At 42.8% G+C, this 10,036-nt stretch overlaps 1 protein-coding gene across 1 annotated transcript in view; it reads left to right on the top strand.

Moving 5' to 3' along the window:
- The first annotated feature begins 852 nt into the window (after positions 1–852).
- LOC122795781 (glutathione S-transferase-like) overlaps positions 853–10,036 on the top strand; it is a 227,903-nt gene continuing 218,719 nt past the window's right edge. Inside the window, exon 1 of the mRNA XM_044064112.1 lies at positions 853–1,136. The gene's annotated coding sequence lies outside the window, so the exon portion shown is untranslated. The remainder of the gene's footprint in view (positions 1,137–10,036) is intronic.

Below are 10,036 nucleotides of genomic sequence, written 5' to 3'. Positions count from 1 at the left end.
AGACTGGGTCTAGAGCCAGGTCCAGGCAGTAAAATCGACAGTACTCACCAGCAAATGACAGTGGTAGAATAAAATATTTGGTTCTGCCTGCAGGCCATTGGTTATGTGCCTTGACTTCCATGTAATAAACTTAGAAAGTTACCACAATAACAGAATGTGGGTTTGTCTGTATTTTCTGATGGACAAGAAGTCTGAAACCTAAATCTAAGCCATTATATAGTGTCTTCAGTAATTTGTCCGTAAACCATTAACTTTATGAGGTACACTCAGACGAAAAATGTAAGGCAAAAATCTGGGCATTCTGTGAAAATCTGGATAGATGAGAGTTAAAGTGTAAACAGAAGGAACTGTGTTAAAGTCTCCATGACAGCCTTCACTAAGTCTTTTATGACTTAAAACTGGCAAAAAACTTAGCAATTGTTTCCCTTTTTACTTTAACTAGTAGTACATGGAACATATAAAAGCACCATCCATGCACTACAAACAGCTACGACCAAGTCTCAGAGCCTAACTTCTTATTATGTGTTCTTGACGTGGATGTCAACAAATCTAAACTTAATCCTCAGCAATTTACCAGAAAATCAAAATTTTTACAAGAAAAGGGAAAAATTATGAGGCAAAGTCAGGAAAGCTCTGCAAAATTAGGGGCAGTTGAGACGTGTGCTTAAGACACACAAAATGTAGCCAAAAAAAAATCAGTCGGTTTCATATTACTGCTCCCTCAATCTGCCTCGAATTTAAAAGTGTACACATTTCTTCAGATGCTGCCTTCATTAAATGCACGCAGAAGTAGTTGTCAGCTGACTACAAGTGTAACAAATGTTTTTTTTTTTCAAAGAAGCAACTTACAGAGCTATGTGATGCACTTTAGCTGAGTACGTCTTAGAAATATCATTGCGGCAGAGAGTCACTGTGTTTCTTAGACAGCTTTGGGAGAAATTTATTTAATCGAGTGCAAAGGGAGGCCTGGCAACACGCAAAACCTTTGGGGGAGTTGTCATATTTATCTAAATCCATTGAGGGAACAGAAGTTCCGCCCCCTATAGTTTGGCTTCTCCTTCTGAAACATAAAAGGGAAGAACAAAAACTGGATCGTTCTGTATTCCACACTTACTGCTAGGAGGGCTGAAGTTACGGTAAGATCTGCTTATTGATTGTTATGAAACTTGTTTGCTTTTTATGTTAGCTGTCAAAAATATGCAATTCCAGGTATTTATGTGTGCAGAAATATTTTCAAAGCACAGTACCAAACTACGAGTAGGAGACGCATTGGTGTTATTTCCCATTGCAGACTGTGTGTACTAAACGTACAGTATGTATATGACTTAGATAGCACACAGCATAGCACTAAACATGTTCCCTGTAAAATCAGGAACAAAGTAAAAAAAAATGTGTGACAAAGCCTCAAAATCAGGGTACTATTTAAGTACATTGTTCACCTATGTGCTATAAAAATAGAATTATATTATTACCGTGAATTCTGTGAGGAACATGAAATATCTCAGTATTATAACCCACTTATGTTCTTTAAAGTCACAAATGGCATGTGGGACAAAGTAAAGTTTATTGATACAAAGAGGAATGTCACCCAGAAGCAGGAAAGATTAAAAGGCATAGAGCAGGTGGTAGGTGAGTGTTGAGTCTGACAAAAAGGCGGGCATGAGCTCCCTGTGAGGCACGAAAGGCCTGGTGAGTTATGCGGCGTGTTTTGCCACAGGGCTCTCTTTAGGGAGATAGTCCCATACTACGAGCCTCTCGGGAACCTTTTGAATTTGCTGCCTGCACGGACTATGCCACTGATTTTTTTATTATTGTTATTATTTTAAATCTAAACCATTTCCACTTGATTTTTGACGTTTTGGAAGCGTGATCGCAGTAAAGTGCAATTTCTTTGATTTGACCCGTGGCTTTTTTTTTAATCTTCTAAATTTTTTTTTTTTTCTAATTTAAGTAGATTGTCTTTCAGAGTACAAATACTCTAGTAGGGTCAAAAATGAGTAAAGCTGTACTACAGCTGTGCACCACTTGTTATGTGATCGGACTGGTGGATACAGTGTAAGAATTGCAGACATTTGCTTCCTTTCAATATAGTAGCCGTAAAACTCGAACAGCCATCAAAATGTACAATTAATTTGACTACTAACAGTCTTCCACAGTACTTGCTGGCATTGGCCCAAAATGTTGTTTTATGTAATGGAAAGTCTGCCATTTTTTTTTCGGAACTACTTCTGCTTAAGGGTTTCATTGTTCGCGAACTGAGCAGAATTTCTTACCTCTACTAACAATTTTCGGAACACCTGGAATCTCTACGCATTCCTAGGCATGCCGTATAATTTCTTCAATATGTCCCAGCTCTGCTGAGGGTCCTCCTCCTACTGGGGTGTGTCTGTGCCACCTCCCACAAGAGGAGGCACCCAAGGTGATTTCTCAAGGTGCCCAAGCAACCTGGTAAGTAAGCCCGTCCTGTCACTACGAATGACCACGGTTTCTACTCTCTGGGATCCCCATAGACTGTGAAGCTCCTCACTGTGCCAAGGAGGAGTGATCCAGCAGCTCTTCCAAGGACCTTCGTTTCTGTTACTTGTAACCGTGGTCTCATAGTTTTGGCAACCACGCACATTTTAAATAAGAAAAAATGAGAAGTTATAGAATAGCAGTAAGTCAGAAACTCCCAGTTATAGTTACATTCTTCATACTCTTCAGAAAATGAATGTTAAACTATTTTAATTTATGAACTGTTGTTCTTATGTTGTTATGGGCTAACGTTTTTCATAGCTCTCTAGAATTTTAGATAATGATATTATTCAATTTAATGATTAAAGTGAGGCTTTATTGGAAGGCTAAGGACTGATGCAAAGACGCATCTTTTAAAGAAAAGCCTGCAGCTTCAGTTTGGAATACTATTCAATGATTATAATTCCCACAATTGTATCATAATATGCTGTTTGAAGAGAAGAAAGAAAACTGGAGCTGCTGAAAGCTATGATAACTGCTATATACCTCTTCCTTGCTAACTTTGGAGTGCTTTTAATGCACAAAGGAAATATTGGCATTGTTTGTTTATTTAATTGATTGGTGGTTCGATTTCCATTTTTCATCAGGGAAGGATATATGTAATATGAATCTTAATTTTAACCTGGGCTTTTTAGAGCCAGCCTTTAGAGGTAACCATTTGAAATGTCGGGACCCTCCACAGAGAGTCCCAAAATGCAGAGACTGACCTTGGGATTCATTAAACTCCGAGCAGATTGTGCCAGTGCAGCACAGCAGCGTGCCTTGCATATTCATGACAGTGCGCTGCTGTGTTATCTACATGGACGCGATCTGTGTGCGAGCGCAGGGGGCATGACCAAGCATTGCTCACACACTACAAATGCCCCCTGCACTCCAGAATTGCCGTACGGCAATTCCAAAACATCTACAGTGTTTGCAGACACTGTTATGTCACTATAATAGTGTCTGTGGACAAAATAAGTAAAGTAACACAAAAGCACAGGCCCCCACAATGGTCCAGTACAGATAATGTCCAGAATGGTATGCCATGTTCCTGAGAGCAACATTTATTCCCTCATGTATGATGTAGTTGTTAAGATGTCCTGCCCTAAGGTGAATAAAGCAATGTGCATACCCCTACAGATAAAACAATATTTTTTTTCTGTCCACAATAAAGTTTAAGCATAGTAGAGCAGGTGTGCGCATCACGCAGCTATGCTCAGCCTAGCTTACACATCACAAGAAGCTAAACACAAATATACAGCTAAACTTTGCAGTGTGAGATAGTGTAGTGGTTAGAACATCCACTTTGCATGCAGTCATTCATGGGTTGATTTCCCCAATGAAAATATTTCAATTTTATATGTGAAAGCGGTACTAATTTTTTTTTTATAATTAGGTAGTAAATAACATATATTTGTCAAACCAGAGTAGCATACTAGGTCCAAATGTGAGGTGTCAATGTAATAAAGTTGTGAAACCCCCATATTAACACAAGTGTCCCATACAGCATAGTCACACAAAATGTAATGTCATGAAAGCACATAGGGGGATGTTATGGAAGGTCAACATACATATCATAACATGTCATTAATGAGAGATGAACCCCACAATCCTGATAGCATTGTTCAGCTTTCATTTTATGCACTAAGTTGTGCTCAGCACTGCTTAGCCGGTGGAAGCTTTGCTTAAATGTAAATGCTAAGCAAGAATTAGCGCTCTGGTTTCCTCCCACATACCAAAGACATGCAGTAGGTGGATTGAACACTCTAAATTGGCCCTAGGTGTGAGTGTGTGTCTTCCGTGGAAGGTTGGGCGCCGGGCTGGCACCTCGGCACCGTAAAACTCCACTGTCAATCATTAGCGGATGGGTGATCCGCTGTGGCGACCCCTAACTGGGAAAAAGCCGAAAGAAGAAGAAGCGGATTTGCGCATTGGTAAGCAGTGCTTAGCATCTACCCCTTTAAGCAATGTCTACCTTAACTCAGCGGGTTTACCTGTTGTGTAGCTTAGTTCAGCACATTTAAGACCATCCAATATGACAAAGGGCAGGAAATCAGCCCTATTTAAACCTTGCAGGCAGGAGTACAATCATAACCAGTTGTAGCTGATCACTGCAGACACTATGGCTGGTGTTGGTGAAGGTGAGGGTCATGGTTGGACTCCTAGTACAAGACCATGAAGGGAGACTGCTGCAAGACCAATACCAGGGCACCCAATACAAAGCAGAGGCCTGGGACCATCTCACATATGATATCAACAGTGCCACTGACATCCCTCGGACTGCTGAGCAGGTCCGGCACCACTTGGCTGACTTGAAGCATAGGGAGAGGGAGCTCTTGGACCAGCGGGTCCAAGATGCACGGGCAAGGATTGTCCCAGCTGTGTGTAAGTATCCGTATCAAGAAGTGTTTTCCGAAGTCCAGCCTGTGTATGTGATGGATAGGTATGCATAAATGTTTCTCTATCTCCTGTACAGCTGCAGATGAGAATGCCGCGAACATGGATGCCCACGCCAGCAGGCTGCTAAGGCTGCATCATGAGGCTGGTGAGTACAAATCTAGCTTGTAGTATTCAGGGAAATAAATAGAGAGGAATAGAATGTCACCTGGCAGTATTTAAAAATGGATATGGTTTGTACTGAATAAAAGAAACATTAGCAGAGTAATAGTGATGTACAGGGCATATATCAATAAAAGTGTCGTTACCTGTCAAAAGTCAAAACCCTGGACTGGTTGTGTTTACTTTGGTGTGTGGTGGTATGAATTGAAATGTGTACAGTTTCTGCACAGCAACTGTAGCTCTGAAAGCATTAAATAATCAAGGCTCATCTGACAAATATTGTGGAGTTGTAAAACAGGAGAGTAACTGTATGAAATGTTCCATGCACCAAGATCCGATACCTGAATAGTAATGTTGTGTTAACCAGTGTTTTCCAGATTGTGCTATGTCAAAGTATGAATACACAGTATAAGAACTATCTGCCATGCATGAATGTCAGAATTACAAGGTCAGATTGTACAACCAAGAGAGTATTAGGCAGAAAACAGTCAAACAAGAGATAGTAGTTTCTCAATAGCTCATTCTGATGAAACACAAACTTTGTTCTATTTTTTTGCACAAACAGACACTGTTCGAATCCCGTGAGTGGTAGTAAGCTGTTTGCATACTTTCAGCAAGGAATATGTGAATATGTGTAGAAACTGTCAGGTAGTGTTAACAGAAACTTCTTCTACAGGTCTGCCAGGTAAGAAAAGGTATATCTTAACTGTAAGAAGGCTGTAATTACACACTGTGTCAACACCCACTGGCCAAAACCAAGACTGCAATGACAGCAAGATAAGTACATACACCAAGTAGTCTCCCCAAGAAATGTCCGTCAAGTGTCATGCTGTCACAGCTAGTGATCACTGCCACCCACATCCAGGGTGACTGACAGAAATCAAGGCAGAGTATGGCAGTAGCACACACACACACACACACACACACACACACACACACACACACTATGAGTGCACATATGTAACCCTGACTATGTGAATATGGGTAGAAACAGTCAGGTAGTGTTAACAGAAACTTCCTCCACAGGTATGCCAGGTAAGAAAATATATAAATTAGCTGTAATAAGGCTGTAATTATACACTGTGTACAAACATACCACTACCCAACCCAAGGCCATAGGTCGATGTAAAGTGAGGTAATACCTGGAGAGTAATGTTTAGAGGAATGATCATTAAAGTTGTGAGCAATTGAAGCCTATACAGTTGTTAATTGACATCTTTCTCTCTCCCCCACCCTATCTGCACCAATAATCTAAACAATTAAATCAATAGGTATATTTTTCGCCAAACCTACTGTTGGGACATGTGTCCTATTGTTCTACAAATATTTAAACATTTGACTATTAATGTTCCCTGTTCAAATACTATCATTGGTGACCTGTTGCTATCAATGTAACCTGCATGCTGTTACAATGCCCACTGTGATTCCATATATGCATGTGTTCTGTTTGCTATGCAACTGTTCCAAATCTGTTGTTTTGGGTTAATGGGAATACCTATGCATGCTGTTATAACTAATCCTGGAATGTGTTTTTCATGACTAACCAACATATGTTATAAAACTGCAACACCATAGCACATCTGGGAAGGCTGATCCCAGCGGATCCGCCTGTCCCGCCTCAACTGGCCATAGCACTGGGAACCAACCTGTGACCTCCTCATCCACTGTTCCTGCACCACCTTAGGGTGGACCCGCCTCAGGAGATGGCCCCACCCAGGAGCGGGCACGGACAGGATGCTGTCACCCGTTGTCAGGTCTGGGGATTGGTGCATAGTGAGCTTTGAAAGGAGTTTGGAGATCTGCTACGCCAGCTTGGGGGTCGTGTGGCACATCTTCAGAGTCAGCCTGCTCCTCCTACTCAGTCCCCAGCACAGCCAGCTTTGGGGCTGTGAAGGTGCAGTAGTGACTGCCCATGGGTGGGGACCTCAGTCCCACTGTATCCATTTGGGGGCTCATGGGCATCTGATAGCCAACCATTCTCCCCGTCCAAGGTGTTTACCCCCCACATGTGTCATATACCACCCCTGTCTGCTGTCCTGTCTGTCTTCCTACCCAACCTACCTCCCCAAATATACCTCCTGTCCTGGGTCCCCTTCTGATGATCGAACTTTTAAAAGTTCGACTTTCATATGGCTGAGACCATATGATCGAACTTTCAAAAGCTCGACTGATCTGAATGGAAATCTCCATACAGTGCAGAACAGGAAGTTTCCCATTACCGCAATATAGTGCAATCTCAGAGATGGTAAACAGAGTTAGTGGGTTTTTTTTTGTGTTTTGGTGTTTACATGATCGACATTTCAAATGTTCGATCATATGGTCTCGGCCATATGAAAGTCGAACATTTTAGCTGTCGATCATGTAAAGTAGACCCACCATCCTTCCCCAACATCTCACTCTTGCCTTATGAAAAAAAAAAGGGCAATGTGTTCCCACAAAAAAATGTCGCCCTATACATAGGTAGGTACTAGGCTGTCGGCCCAAGGGCCTAAGTAAGCCTAGCCAACAAGGTTTCCTGGCTTATGCCACCCAAGAAAGCTAATTTCCTGTGCCCCTGTCGAGCAGAGCCACATAGCCTAGTACCAACCTATGAACCTATCAGCCCTAGGGCCTATACAAGCCTAGCCATAACAATTCCCTGGCTATTTCTTCCCACATTATTTACTTTCCTGGACCCCTGTCTAGCAGGGTGACTGACGTGATCCCTGGGGTGAATTTCCTTTCTCCCATCCAATTGTCAAGGTTCCTCTTGAAGAGATCCAGAGAGGCACTCTGCTTGACGTGTATGGGCAATCTATTCCAGAGTCTGGGGAGTCTCTGGGTCAGGAACCTATCCCTCCAGCATGTTTTGTTTATTGTGATGACAAGGTTTAGATCCCTGGAGCGTGTAGCTGTGAGGGATTGGGATTTCTTTAAGTGCAGCATGCCCAACAGCTCTGGGTTTGACATGGCCTTGTATGTTAAGCAGAGATCGTCTCTGAGTAGACGATATGCGACAGAGTATAGCTGGAGTTTTTTAAGGCGGTCAGCGTAGGGCATCTGCTTTAGGCCTGTGATTCTTTTAGTGAGGTATTTCTGAGGCCTTTCCAGTTGTTGCAGATGTCTTGAGAGGTACATACCAAATTGGGCGTTGTATTCTATAATGGGTCTAATGAGGGATGAGTACAGTGGGACAATGACCTCCTTTTTTCTGGATGAAAAGCCCTTCGTGATGAGGTGTGCCACATAGAAGGATTTCCTGACTGTTGTGGCGATGTGGTTATCGAAGGTGAGACCACTGTCCACCTGTGTCCCTAAGTCTCTTATCACACTTTCTGTGTTTAGTGTACTGCCACCTATATGGTAATTCATGGATACATGTTTTTTCCCAAAGGGATAACAATACATTTCTTGGCATTGAGCTTGAGCCCATGGCTCTGGCACCAAGCATCTGTTTCTGTAAGGCCCTTTTGTAGAGTATCCACATCATTTGGGATTCAATAATGGCTCCCAGTTTGCAGTCATCTGCAAACTTTGTTAGCCAGAGTCCCTTAGTGTTGACCTGTACTTCAGAGAAGTAGATGCCAAACAAGAGCGGCCCCAGGACTGAACCCTGAGGTACTCCACTTGTCACTTGTCTGGAGCTGGATTTGGAGTCGGCTACTTTTACAGTGTGGGTTCTATCAGTAAGCCATTTAGCAACCCATTGGGTGACATAGGGATTAATGCCCAACTTAGATTCCAAAGTGGGGGATAGTGTCAAAGGCCTTGGCAAGGTCTAGATAGGCTGTGTGGACAACCTTACCCTTGTCCATGGCTCTGGAGACTGATTCAAAGAAGTCAATCAGGTTCAGGAGACAAGATCGGCCCTTCACAAACCCAAACTGGGTGGGGTCCAGTGTTTGAAGGTTGCCAATGTCTTTGTTTATAAGTTCCATGATAATACGCTCCATGGCCTTGCAGATAAGGCTTGTCAGACTGATGGGACGGTAGTTTCCGGGATCCAAGGTGGATCCCCCCTTGTGGATTGGGATAACTGTAGCTCTGCGCCACTCAGTGGGCACGAAACCTGAGGTGAGGCTATGATTAAACATGACAGTGATCCCCTGGGTGTATTTCCTATTTCCCATCCACTCATCAAGATTTTTCTTGAAGAGTGCTAATGAGGAACTTTGCTTGACATAGATGGGTAGCTTGTTCCAGAGTATAGGAAGTCTCTGGGACAGGAATCTATTCCTCCAGCTGTCCTGTTTATTGTGGTGACAAGGTTTAGGTCCCTAGAGTGTGTAGCTTGGAAGGCTTGGGATTTCTTTAGGTTTAGCAAATGTCCAGCAGCTCTGGGTTTTACATAGCTTTATATGTTAGGCAGAGATCTCCTCGGAGTAGGCGATAAGCTACAGAGTAAAGCTAGAGTTTTTTGAGATGTTCAGTGTAGGGCATCTGTTCAAGGCCAGTAATCCTCTTTGTGAGGTACTTCTGTGACCTTTCCAGCTGCTGCAGATGTCTTGTGAGGTACATTCCAAAAGGAGCGTTGTACTCCATAATGGCACTCTGAGTGCCAAGTAGAGGGGAACAATGACCTCTTTTTTCCTGGATGAGAACCCTTTTGTAATGCGGTATGCCACATAGAAGGATTTCCTGACTACTGTGGCGATGTGATTATCAAAGGAGTGACTACTATCCACCTGGGTCCCAAGGTCTCTTATCACACATTCGGTGTTAAGTAGACTGCCGTTTATGTGGTAGTTCATGGGTACAGAGTTTTTACCAAAGGGAATGACAATGCAGTTTTTGGCATTGAGCTTGAGGCCGTGCCTCTGACACCAGGCATCTGTCTCAATGAGGCCCTTCTGTAGGATGTCCACATCATTTGGGGACTCTACTATGGCTCCTAGTTTGCAGTCATCTGCGAACTTCGTTAGCCAGAGGCCTTCTGTGTTAGCCTGTATTTCAGAGAAGTAGATACCAAACAGGAGAGGTCCTAGAACTGAACCCTGTGGTA

The sequence above is a fragment of the Protopterus annectens genome, chromosome 2.part2 (assembly GCF_019279795.1).
Source record: "Protopterus annectens isolate FY-2018-M chromosome 2.part2, PAN1.0, whole genome shotgun sequence".
In the NCBI taxonomy this organism is placed as follows: domain Eukaryota; kingdom Metazoa; phylum Chordata; order Ceratodontiformes; family Protopteridae; genus Protopterus; species Protopterus annectens.
The sequence above is the reverse complement of the archived record's forward strand: the minus strand, read 5'-3'. Positions and strand labels throughout refer to the sequence as shown.